This window comes from Hylobates moloch, unplaced genomic scaffold, assembly GCF_009828535.3.
Source record: "Hylobates moloch isolate HMO894 unplaced genomic scaffold, HMol_V3 SCAFFOLD_14, whole genome shotgun sequence".
In the NCBI taxonomy this organism is placed as follows: Eukaryota; Metazoa; Chordata; class Mammalia; order Primates; family Hylobatidae; genus Hylobates; species Hylobates moloch.
This window is the reverse complement of record NW_026652289.1, coordinates 24,302,290-24,316,515: the sequence shown is the minus strand read 5'-3', so window position 1 is coordinate 24,316,515 and position 14,226 is coordinate 24,302,290. Positions and strand designations below refer to the sequence as shown.

Genomic DNA, 14,226 nt, shown 5'->3' with positions numbered 1-14,226 from the left:
GTTCCTGCCTTCACCACTCTGCCCCCAGTGTGTATATCTATACAGCAGCTAGAGTGTCTCATTTAAAACTTAAGTTGAAACTATTTGTTTCTCCAGTGGCTTCTCTCTTTCCTACTCAGGAATAAAAGCCAGTACCTTACAAGCTTTTTGAGAGCACCTCACTTAGTTGTTCTTTTGGAAATGTATGTCTAGCCACCCCTGCAAGCTTGCAATTTCTTCAACCCTCTAGAAAAACTCTGCCTCAGTATTCTTGCCTCAGATATGTGCCAGGCTTGCTGTCTTACCTGTCCCAATCTATTTCTCAAATGTCATTTTAAGAATCTGGGCTTCCCTGATGAAAACCATTAATCAATAGACCACAACCCCACCCCCAAATTCTCCTCATTAGTGCTTTTCTCCAGAGCATTCACTAGCATTGGATGTCTGTAAGTTATTTCACTGGTTTATTTGTTTACTCAATGTCTTTTGCCACCAGGATGTTAGTTATTTGAAAGAAGAGACCTTTGGTCTCTTGTTCATGTTGTTTCCCCAATCTGAGTTCGATGCTTGGCACATACATAATTGGTTCTCAATACTGTGTGTTGCATGAATGAATGATATCCAAGCTTAAAAATTACATGACACTGCTCACTGAGGTTTTTAATTTGTTTGTTTTTGTTAGTAGTACATAGTTGAAGGTGATTTTATTATGTAATTATATAGTTCTGCTGTAACTTATTATTACAGTCTTTTTTTATTCTATGCATTAGATACACAACCTACTTCTGGGTTATTTTTCTGCCATCTTGGAAATTTTTCATCCCTATTGCTCACTTCCAAATGTGCCTGTAACCTATCTTTTTTTCAATTTTTTAAAATTGAAACACAAAAATTGTCGATGTTCATTAAAGTACATAGTGATTTTTTAATACATATGTGTTAGTCAGTTTTCACGATGCTGATAAGATAAACCCAAGACTGGGCAATTCACAAAAAAGGTTTAATTGGACTTACAGTTCCACATGGCTGGGAAGGCCTCAGAATCATGGCAGAAGGCAAGGAGGAGCAAGGCCTGTCTTGCATGGATAAGGATTACATGGATCCTTTACTGAGGATAACAAATATGATTCCAGGTTCTACTCAGTTACTAATCTAAGAAAGAGATTTGAAACTGTACATTACTTTCAAGTATACTAATTAGCCTCATAATTACCTGAAACCAAAATAGAGCACTGATATAAAAATATAGAATGTAATTTATTCCTGTAATTAAGTTTCAATATTAGAAAATAGTTTTTTAAAAAAAATACACCTCCTTTTACTTTTTTTAAATAAAATGCTGTGAAAATGTTCACAGTGACATCTTAAAAGCCAATATCCATTTTTGTACTCTACATTAAGTAGGGGCTCGGTTTTAGATACCTCTGTTTTTAGTACTTAAAAGAGGGCCTGACAAAGTTGGTGCTTAATAAATATTTGAAAAGAAACAAATGAATGAATCAATGAGTGAATTTCTGTTAGAAATATTTATTTGTGTATGGAATGGGTAGACCTTGTACTAAGTTCTCTGTGATACATGAAGAAATTGCCTGTGATCACAAGGGTCTCTTTATTGAAGTGAAATAAGTGAATGGTTAGAACTCTTGACTAAGAGTTACTTAAAATATACTCTCTCAGCTTTGTTAAACAGTTTTATGTGGTAGACACAAAACTTTAAAGGGAGGAAAACTCTGAAATATCATTAATCTAATGATTTATGAATTTAAGTAGATTTCTTATAATAATTTCATTTGGGTGGAATATAAATTTAAATATTAAAAATAATACATATTTATTTTATCTTTCTATAATACAAATTCTATGGCTAGTTTAGAAGAATTTACTGAATGAATAATATTATTAATTTTATCTGTCAGTTATACATATGAATATTTATTAGCATGAATAATTATTTTTATTTTAAACAATGGTGACTCATAGAAACTACCTGCTTTGATACTAGTAGAAGCCACACAAGTGAGTTACATTTTTCTGAATACTAATATTATGTCAACTGAATATCAAATTGTTGACAAAATATTTCTAAGTGGAAAACAAAATATGACGACAAAGGAGTGAAATATGCTGCAAAATCTAGGACAAGAACTTGAGTGTCTTGATTCCTAGCTCAGACATGTATATAAATGTGATACATAATTACATACTGTAGACGTGTTTCAAAGATGTTGAAATGCTACATAGCTCAATTAGTATATAATATAAAATAATGTATTTATATCTCTTTTATAAATATTTTTCTGTGAATGTCATTTGTTAAGCAAAATTTTATTAGTAATTATACAAAATACTAGAACAAAGCTAACAATGTAAGTTTTCAAATGTTCTATAGAATTTTTGCAACCATGAGTAGAATATCAGTAACCTGACATTGCCTGAGTCTTTTTAAATTTTTTCATGACCTTCATAACTTTGTCAAACCCAAAGAGATCAGTAAATATAGGGATCAGAGGAAGATCAGGAAGACAATTTGTTATGTCCCGGTAAATTATTTAATAAGAATAATAAATTGGGTCAAGGTTTGAATAAGGTGATGCTTAAGAACAGGCAAAGGATGTGAATGACAGGAAGGCAGACAGAGAGTCTGCCAACTGTCTCCTGTGTGGAGACTTCTTTTGTCTCTTCACCCTTTTCTGCCTCCTGGAAATAGAATACCTCTTCTTTAGGGAACTGTCCCTTTATCTTGTCTTATTAGGGATCCCAGTTACAGATGCTATTGGACATTGTCATTAATCCAAGAGTGAGCATGTGCAATTCACTGCCATCCTCAGACCTCTCGTCTTCTAACATTTACGTCTGTGAACAGCGAGTCCATTCATCCATTGTCCAAATTGACATCTTGGCATTATCGTTGACATCACCTACTCAAAAAATTTATTAACAAATCAGGCAGATTTGGCCTGTTAAAGAAAATTGTCTTTGGTTACCATTCACTTTTTTTCCATCTTTAAAACTTGCATCACAGTGTAAGCCACCATGCTGTAGTAACCTTGTAACTGTCCACATCCATTCTAGAATTGCAGGTGTGATTATACCAGATTTTTTCTGCTTAAAAAAATAGTGACTTCTCATTAGTCTTGGGGTGAAGTCATAAGCATCTTAATGTAACAATAATTCCCTTGATGTTTTTTGTCTGCAGTGCCTCATTTCTGCCTCCAAACCCAGCAGCATCTTTCTCTTTGTTACTGACCCTGGAGTCTAGGCTCTAAATTACTGCCCTTTTTTCCAGTCCCTTTTTTCATTTGTGCTTCTTGGCCTAGAATACTCACACTTTCCTTCGTTTGTTTACATTTTATCTAAAGTGTAATTTTCTCAAGGAAACATTTTCCTCAAGTAAATTTCTCTGAGTGGGTCAAATGCCTCTTTTCTAAGAATTATTTTTTATCTCTCATCAAATTGATAATTGCAAATTTATATTTATTTTGTTTCCAGGGGTATGTTCATGTCCATGAGAGGAGATCCAGTGTCTCATTTTGACACAAATTGTGTACTTGATCTTGATTATATATTTGACACACTCGATGCTAGGGAATTGCAGTTGAATACTAGGCTGTACATGCTGAATATTGAAAAAAATCAGAACTTGAAAATTAAAATTTGTTGATGAATGAAAACAAAATTCAAATGTTTATTGTCAGTCTGTATACACAAATATCCATTTGAAATGAAAGAGAAATCAAATTGTTTGAAAGACACGCAAACAACATAGAAAATACATCCTCAACTGGATCGTTCAAGAAGAAAATGTACCAGGAAAAAGATGGAAATAGTATGCCCTAAAACATCCTTCAGAAAAGGTGATATAAGGACAGTTAATCTTTGAGCATTTTTGGTTACCTAAAAGCTAAACAATATACTCAGACATTGAGTATAATAGTTTATCTAGAAGATGAACTATTTATCTAGTTTAAACTATGATTTATCTTCTAGATAAACTGTTATATAGATTTGCATGTGTAATTCAATAAATTGAAATTTTACTGGAGTACAGCATTTAATGTGATTTTATGAATTTCAGTTATGTCAACATTTCTAAATACGTTCTCAGAATAAATGTATGTAGTGTTTTGTTTTGAACTGTAAAAATCATGTATATTTACAGGGATAACTTTCTGCAAGGATTTTAGATATGACATTATAGGAAGGCTTACATAACGATGTAAGTGGGTCATGTTTAAAGACTTAATTCTCAAAAGGTAGATTACCTATGAAGATTTAAGAAAATTTGAATTAAACATTTCTAATTGAAAAAATTCCATAGGGACATTAATCACAATCAGTGCATAATGAAGAATATTGGTATATATTAAAAGCATAATTGTTGACTTTTAAAAGAGTTTTAAGTTCCTCTGAACATTGATATTCACTAAACTGGAGTTAATTAATTAGCTTTCTCTATATATAGATCAGTTAATAGTTGATTAGTCAAATATTATAAATATTCCCACAAGTGGTGCTGCTGTCTTACAGTGTCTTCAAGAAATGTAAAGTCAAGTCAGGTTATGGCTTATGTTTTTAAATAGTAAGTTATGTATCTGTTCTAAAATAGAGTTCAGCTTAATTGTTAAATAATATAAATCAACAAATTGATTCCTTCAATGCATACGTGCTCCAGTTTAATCTTCATTTGTGGACACATTTTCAATGCAAATCACAGGTGACCTTAATCCAAGGAAAAGATCCAAGGAAAAAATTTAAACACATACATACCAGAGACTGTTGATAATAAAACCAAAGTGCTAGTGTAATTGATTATTGATTATGGTAAATGTATGTAATATTGTAAAAGCGATTTAAAGTTACATCTTGATCTGTCATCTTTCTATCTAGCTAGCTAGCTACCTATCTTTCTATCTAAAGACACAGATAATTTTACCTTTAAAAAAAAAGCAGGAAAAAAAATCTTGAAGGATACAGATGAAGTGCATGTCCAAAAAGTAAGTATGGAGGGAAAATAAGTAAGTGAGGCTAAATAAGTTCTTTAAGGAAGAAAAGATGACAAGATACTTTAAATATATGCTTATTTTTATAAGGAATGAATATATTGAATACCTCAGAAAAAATAACTAGAAGCAAGGGCGTGTGAATATAATAAAAACAGTAAATCGGAAAATACTAAGTATTTGATTATCACCTATTTTGGAAAAATTGCATATCAACTTTTACTTTCATATTTCTCACAACTATTAGCTTTCCTGAAGTATCTTTCCGTGAGCTGTGTTTTATTCATCTCCCTTTATATTACAAATCTAGCCCAGTACCTCATGCAGAGGAACCGTTAAGGGTTGGCTGTTGAATATTACTATATGTATAATTTTAAGTGAATTGAGAATGAGAGATAAGAAAGAAGAAACTATTGAGTCAGATATGTATCAAAAGTAATAACAGAACATCTGTTTACGAGAAACAGGAAAGACCTCAATTACCCAATGGGACGATCCATGGAGAGCCTTCATTTATTTTGTCTTTGTCTTCCAGAAAACCTCTTAACTATTATTGTTAATTTCAATTAATACCTTGGATAATGCCACACATTCTTGTGAGCAAGGGTAACCTTGCTAGGTTGTTGCAGTTTTCTTTATTTTGGAAAAGATAAGTTTTTGACTTTAAATGTTATATATATATATTTTTAATTTTCAAAGTGCTTTATTTGCATATGTAAATTTATTACATTTTCACTAGATATTAACGATCTCTGAAAGTGCATACCGACAGCCCTCACTTTGCACAGTAGTGGATTGTTAAAGTGGCAGTGCAAATTAAAACTGTGTAAACAAATCATTTGAAAACTTACAATTGTTCTATGACATTTAAAATTCATATCAAAGCATTAAAACATTTATTCCTCTTAGAAATGTGTAGAAAGATAAAAAACTAATATGTATTTAATACTCTAAAACATTAGAAATATTGAGAATTAAAACGTTTTTTTCTTTGTAAAATTCTTATCAATAATAGTTGAAGTAGTGTTTCCCTTCTCCTAGTATCATTTATTATTGATACCACAAGCAAGAGTCTTTTCTGTGCCTTGTTCGATTGTTATGTATCTTTCTAAGTTTGGATCAGGTTCCAACATTTTATTCTTTTTTTTTTTTTTTTTTTTTGAGACAGAGTCTGGCTCTGTCCCCCAGGCTGGAGTGCAGTGGCACCATCGCGGCTCACTGCAAGCTCCACATTCCGGGTTCATGCCATTCTCCTGCCTCAGCCTCCCGAGTAGCTGGGACTACAGGCGCCCGCCACCACGCCCTGCTAATTTTTTTGTATTTTCAGTAGAGACAGGGTTTCACTATGTTGGCCAGGTTGGTCTCGAACTCCTGACCTCGTGATCCGCCTACCTCGGCCTCCCAAAGTGCTAGGATTACAGGCTTGAGCCACCGCGCCCAGCCTTTATTCTTTACTCTTTTAATGTCATGGAATATCTGCAAGTGTTTATTTAATTTTTTTTGTGTGTTGGTGTTACTTCATCTGGAATGTCTACATCTTTATTTGCAAATGTTTATTTAATGTTCAGTTTTTTTGTTGGCATTACTTCATCTGGAATGTCTATATCTTTATTTGTTACAACCAGATTTCTCATTTATGCCAATGTCAGCCTTAACCAATTTTCTCTGGCTTTCTATCTTAAAGCGTCTGTAATGGAGACAGTGTCAACATCCCTAAGCCAGTTATTTCTTCCATAACTCCATTTACCTTTGATTTCAGTTTCACTTACAGCATTATCACTTTTAGTTTCTCCCTTGAACTTTTATTTTTGTCGGCCAATTCCTTCTTTCATTATACATTTTTGATAAATATCACGTGGGTTTTTCACTGGGAAACAAAGAGGTAAGGCAACCACAGGCTTTCCCTTCTGCCGGTGAATTGAATGCATGCTCAGCAGCCAATCAAAAACAGACTATGAAGAAGTGAGGTGATTAGTCATTGGTCATGATAAGCATCTGTTATTTATATAATAATCCATGTGCTGAAGAGTTGGCAGTGAAATTTGTACTTTATGCCAGTATAGTCAATATACCGTAGTAACTGAAATTTGAAATGTGTTATGGGAAGCAGGTATTATTTCACTAAACAGTAGAAACGAGTTTCATGCATTTTAGAACTGCAAAATTGAGGACTGTTTTTATTATTGGTTATGGATATTGGTCATTTTATTATATGTGGACAAATGTAAAACTACATATTTTTTAACAGAGATACTTTTTTATATGCTTACTATTTTAAATATAGACTTTCTATATTTTATAACTGCGTAAAAATTTCAATAAATGGTCCTATTTACACTGCACAAACTTGGATACCTAATAGCTATCTGCTGAGTGAGCAGAAAAAATAAGCTGGCTGTTTCAGATCCACCAAGGCTGTTTGTGCAAGAAAGTGTCTGCAGCTTTGTAGGTCCAGAAACACTGTTACATCAGGACAGTCATTGTTTACCAGACCTTCTGAGACTGCTTTATTCTAATCAAAAGAGCAAGAAAGCAATTGATAAGCCAAATAAAAATTTTGAATTGACAATCACAAATATAACCCAGAATTGAATAAAAGTTCCATGTTTGGTTTATAGGACGTGCTTTCCCAGATAGGAACCCCAGTTCTGTCTTCAGTTGATCATTTGAAGGGCTTGAATCAAGAGTAAAAATGTGAGTAAATGTTCCTATTTAATAGCTCTCTTGAGAGGAACTGTGATTAATACCTTAAAGCCCATATTCTAAGGTAATACATCCCAATGATAGCCATTAGCCATATATGAACTATCAAGCACTTGAAATTTGGCTAGTTGCAATTGAGATGTAACTGCTGGATTTCGAAGACTACTATGAAAAAACAAAAAACTAATGTAAAAGCTTCAATAATTTTTTCTTGAGCATATGCTGGAATTATATTACTCAGATATATTGGTCTAAACACATATATTATTAAAATTAATTTCATATTTATATTTTTTACTTTTAAAAATATGGCTACAGAAACCTTAAAATTGCATATGTGGCTCACATTGTGTTATCAGGCAGCATTGCTTTAGAGCCATGATGCCTTTGTTCAAATCCTAACTTCACAATTTATTTACTGTACAATGTACCTGGTACTTAACCTCTCTGTTTCTATAAAGCAATAATTTATAATAATAATAATGTATTATCAATAATATAGAAATTAATTTAAATCAGCTAATAAGCACTTACATACACTGACGTTTAGTTGAGCACTGTCAGTTATTACTGAGTATTGATTAGTACAGGAAATGCGCTAAACATATTCTTTCTATTAAACTTTTTTTGCATATTTTGTTCTCTAATAACTAGCTTCATTTGCTCTTTCTAGACATATTGCTATATGATTGGGTCAGATTACACCTTCTTTACATCAGCCAAATCAAAGCTTGTTTTCATAAGAATACACACAGGACTGTTTGAAAGGTTGAAACACAGCCCACTTTCATCACCAACATGTCTAGACTTCAACAAGAACAAGTTTATGCACAATATTTTTTGTTTACTTCTATACATGACTGATCTTATCCATTGTGTGTGTATATATGTGTGTAAGTGCATACAAGCATATGTTTTAATTGTTTCATTATTAGAGGGTGTGCTTTTGGTGACTAAAGAAAGGAAACTTTTTCTTTGCCAACTAAGAAATGATTAAACTATCTTATTATGTAGTTTCAAAAATCATGTAGAACTTACATTAAATATAATATTAAATTGCAATATGTAGATATTAAATGTAATTGTATATATAAGAATTTAGGTTTAATACAAGTGTGTGATTCTAAAGTTTCTATTGCATTGCCAATCACAGGTGTTCTATAAATCATTACAGGTTTATCAACTGAAAGTTGTAAATTTTAGATCTATTTTAAAAATAAATTTTAGTATAGGAAATAGTTTCTAAATATGGTTGTATTAACTAGACTTCTGTTAATAGATTACATTCATTTATGCTTTATGTTAGGACCTCTCTGTTAAATATCTTGAGAAATCCATTCTTTTAGACATTTGTAATATTATTTTGCATTTCTTTGGCATAAGTGATGAGCTGTGTATCAATATTTCTTTTTGGGGCTTTATTTAATGTGCATTCATCATCCTACAACTAGAAAATAATTATCATTCAAAATACCAGTTTCTCTGTAGACTATAATGTTTCTATATAGTTATTATTCTCCAAGTCAGGGTTTATAATATAGTCAGAACTATATATTGTTTCATATATAGCCATACTAATTTTTCTCTATTGTCGTTGAGAACACAGATTTTCACAGCTTTTATCTCATTATATATTTTTTTGTTTGAAATATTTTCATCCTGATGTTATTACTGTCTCTTCTAAAAATACTCTGCTATCCTAATTCATTTTAGTTCCCATTACATGGTATTTAATTTACCTATTAATACTGTGTGATAGATCCTCATCCAAAGCTTTTTTAAAGTCTAACTAGACTTTATGAATTGAATTTGAATTATTTTGGCAGTAATAACTTCAAAGCATTGTAATAGGTTTGTTAAGCATGACCTCCCCTGCCTGAATTCATGCTGGCTATAATTAATCAAGTTATGCTTTACCAGGTGCGCATTTGCCATGCTCCTAAATATGTTTCCATGAGTGAAATTCTACAGTGGATGTTAACCTTTGTCACTCCTGATTCATCTTCTGCTGTTCATTTTATAACCCATTCTGTGGTTTAAGTATTCATTTAATGAGCTAATAATATTTCATTTAGTAATAGGAGAATATATTATTTATTTCAGTTGAAGTTACTACTTATTATAACTGAAATTCCCCAAAAGATTTGATCTTAACTATATCTTTAAACTCTAAATTATTATAATGAAAAAATAGGACAGTAATTATTGCAAAATATAGTGTTTTTCAAGCATTCAAAAGCCCATTTCATTTTTTTCAAATTTCTTTTCATTTTTCATCATTTAACCAAAATGAAGGACATTTAAAGGACATTAAAAGACAAAGGAAATGGCAGCTTCTGTGGTAACATTTATCTAAATGATGAGGTATCATAATCAATCACAGAAAGATCATACTTTGTGCTTAGATTCTGCTTTGGAGTCTACAGATAATGGAGAATTATTACAATTGTAGCGAATCTTAAGATGTACTTAATTTTACAAGTTAAGAACATAAAATTTAAGTTATTTATAATCTGCTAGAAAAAAAGCAGTGTGACATATGAAATTAATATTTTGTATTGTTATATATGATTATTATTTAGCTTTGCAACAGAAACTACTAAGAGCACAGAAAATAATATCCCATTTTCTTGTGAAATTTAAATCACATTCAAAATATTTTTTCTGTTGAAAACTGTATTATTTTCCAGGTGCAAATGATGGAATAAAAAATGTGTAGCCTTAGAAATAAAAAAAAGTACAAGTATATTTCTGAGGCTAAGTTTATTCAAATTGGAATTCTTACTAGTAATTTATTTCATTTTCATAAATATTTAATTCAATTTTGTATAATTAATGAATAATGATATTTACAACATGAATTTTTTTCCCTATGACAATACTGAAATCTTCAGTGTTCTTTGATTTCTTAGCTATTTTCAGGAGGGAATGAGTATTTTATTAATTGAATGCACAATTAGGCATTACGTAGTAGATATTTTAATAGATAAAATATTTTGTCTATTTGCCTCACACAAACATGCATTACACAGACATTCAGACAGTAATAGTTATGTTGTAATTTATACTAATATATACTCATGTTTTTACATTTATCAGAATTGTGACACTTTTAAATCTAAATTTGTTAAAATGACAAGGCAGTGTTAAATCACTGTAGGTTTTTCTTATTATTATGGCAAAACACAATGAAAAGAATTTAGCTAGTTGAATATCTCTTTCAGATAGGCACATCTTAGAATTTAATTTTATGAAGTTGAATGTACACATATATGTAGAATTTAATTTTACAAAATTGAAGGTACATATATAGTTTTAAACTATTGTTAGTTAATTATTATTGGATGAGTACATTTATTTCATTTTGATATTTTGGTGCTTTGATGTTTCAGAAGTTAACCTTTGGAAACCTAATATTTATAAAAATGTGCCTTGGTATTACTATGTAAATCCAAATTTAAAGATATATAATGTCAAAATTTTAATATCACTGTATCTCTCAACTGTAAAAGCCTATTAGATCTTTTTTCTATATCTATCTTCATAATAGAGTAGTTTTGTCACGTGATGTATTTTTTGTGTGAATATTTAGAGAATCACTTTTATTATTCTTACTGAAAGCTGATATTATATTAAACATATCCAAATACATTCCAGAAGGAACACAATTAATTCTTGAATTTTTTATGGTATGTCAGGTAGTGGACTAAACATTTCATGCATATCATATTTAGTGTTCACATCCTCTCTATTAGGGAGGTATTATCCCCATTTTATAGACAAGTAAACTGAGGCTCAATATATTAAGCAGTGAAATTAGTTTGACTTAATTCTAAAGCTGAAGTATTTTCTAAGATGTGCAGGGAAATGTGAAGGCCTGTTCTTCATAACTTTCTTTGAATGTTTATTAACTATACTAGTATGTGAAGATGGGCAAAAAATGATGCATTTTTTAAGTACATATCCTTATGGAAGCAATTTTTTTTAAAAATTTCATTTTGTTCAGAGTCAAGGTGTCATGCAGGCCACAATATTCAGCAAGCAATTGCCAAAGCCTGATAAAGGGAAAATTTCCTGCCTGAAATGGCCAGACATGCGATGAGATTGGGATGAGTTTTGGTGAAAGCAATTATAAAAAGCTAAGAATCAAATGAGGAAACCAAGTCCAGGTATATGACCATCAATGGATTCATTTATTCACTTGTGTGTCAGTGGACCTCTGTTAATGAGCTACTGTCCTTCAAAGTGTTAGATGTTATCCACAGGTTCAAAGTGGGTGAAAAACTAAAACAAAATGAATGAGTCAGTAAGTTAAAAAGGCAAAACAAAGGATCAATAATCAGTTTTAGAGCATAGCAAAGTAGATGCTGGATCATGCCTTAAATGGTACTGAAGTTTATACATTTTGCCTTTACTGATCATTCGTTTTGGTGTCACCTGGCTCAGGCAAGCTACGCTAAAGGTACAAATAAATGAGATGGGCTTTGTATTAGTTCATTCTCACGCTGCTATAAAGAACTGCCTGAGACTAGGTAATTTATAAGGAAGAGAGGTTTAATTGGCTCACAGTTCTGCATGACTGGGGAGACCTCAGGAAAAATACAATCATGATGGAAGGCCCCTCTTCACAGGGTGGCAAGAGAGAGAAGTGCTAAACAAGGGGTGGAGGGAAGCTCCTTATAAAACCATCAGATCTGGTGAAAACTCACTCACTATCATGAGAACAGCATGAGGGTAACAGACCCCATAATTCAGTTACCTCTCACAGGCTCCCTTCCATGACATGTGGGGATTGTGGGAGCTACATTTCAAGATGAGATTTGGGTGGGGACGCAGCCAAACCTTATATCAGGCTTTAAGAAAATGGTGAAGGTGGTTAGCTTTAGCTGGTTTTCAAGTGTCAACAGCAGTATTGTCAGTATTCCTGCTTTTCCCTTTTTCTCATGAACCTGAAATTTATATTAGCTATCCCAATTCACCTAACCCACCCTGCCTGTTATGTCATCTTTACTTCTATACTACTGACCGTACCTTACTCACGACACTTGGGTTTATTGCCATTTTTTACTTTTTTAACTTTTGCTTTCTGTTGATCAGCACAGATTAAGGAATTAAATCATGTGTTTGTTTATTATTGTGGTGTTTATTTCTAGTGTGTCTTTTTCCTTCCTTTCTAACCTTTCTGCCTTTCCAACTGACCATGGTTTTGCTTCAGGAAAAGGCCTACATAGCCAAATACAGCAAAGAAAATGTCAAATTGTTAGTTTTCAAGTCTAAAATTGATTTTTCAAAATTCGTGGCAGAAACCACAGTTAAAAAATGTTTGATTTATGAAGACCATCCTTTTTAGGAAGGTAAAGTTCATGCATTTAGTATTTGACCAAAAAAAGAGAAGCCCCAAAGAAATCTATGCATGAGGTTAAAGACATTATATCAAGAGGGACCAAGGATTTACAAATTGCATTTACTGAAGACAAGAGCCTGTAAAGGAGCTATATGCATGTCAGTGGAGGCCAACAAGAGTAGATGTCAGTGACCCCCCAAAAGCCAAGGGCAAGATAAGGCATATCTTTGTGGATGCCGGTATTGAAAGACAAAGCAAGAAGTACAAGGTGGTTGCCCCAGGAAACATGATGCCACGTAGAAACGGGGAGAAAGGAGCATGACATTGTAAATAGAATAGAATAGCTAAAAGTGACTGAGTTTACCTATATTTCCCTATGTTACATTTCCTATTATAATGCAGAAGGAAATCTTATAAGAGACAATTACTTCAGTAGTAGAAAGCAGTTTTAAATTTCTAACACTTGAGTCTACTTCCAGTGAATATGGCCTTTGGGTGTACTTGGCCTTTCATTGTGCTTACACTGCCCTTTAACCCCCTTTCTGTTTAGATGTCTGGCCTATGACTTCGCCCAGTAATTTTGCTCGTCCTCTTCCTTGCCCATGCAAGACCTGTACGCATAGAGACATAGCTGTTCTCTTGGGAGCACACTTCTTTCAGGAAGCTCTGTGCCATTTCATCTGTCTTAATGTTACAAATAGATGCACTTTCCTAGGATCCAGTTTCTAGAGGCTTAGATTCTAATGAATTTGATCTGTTACATTGACTTATTGACTCTGCCTAAATGTTCCCAATTGCATTCCCCAAATGAAATCTAAATAATACGGTATTTGAGGACACACTGTGTATGTAAAGTATCATATTGTCTATTTTGTGAGGTATTACAAAGAAGAGAATAATATTTAATTCATGGGAGGCTATTATATTTACTACTTATGCAGTGTTTTCACATACATTACCTAATTTTCACCTTAGATTTATGCAAATAAATAGTAAATGGTATCTGTTTTCCTTAGGATATTAATATGCAGAAATAACATATCCATAAGCTGTAAACATAATAGAAAATAAATATATGTTGATAGAACATGGAAAAATGTAAAAATATAGCAAACACATAATCATAGCTAAATGTAAAATAGAAACTATATTACATTTCCTTTATGTTTTTTATTCTGTGATTTTGATAACTTAAGATAC

At 32.1% G+C, this 14,226-nt stretch overlaps 1 protein-coding gene across 3 annotated transcripts in view; it reads left to right on the top strand.

The window, feature by feature from the left end:
* The window catches only part of NCAM2 (neural cell adhesion molecule 2), a 574,592-nt gene that overhangs the window by 94,422 nt on the left and 465,944 nt on the right, over positions 1–14,226 (top strand). The window contains exon 1 of one of the 3 annotated variants that reach the window (XM_032175137.2): positions 7,614–7,673. The exons of the other annotated variants lie outside the window; for them this stretch is intronic. The gene's annotated coding sequence lies outside the window, so the exon portion shown is untranslated. Of the gene's footprint in view, positions 1–7,613; positions 7,674–14,226 lie in introns of those variants that run through there. 3 annotated transcript variants of the gene reach the window in all.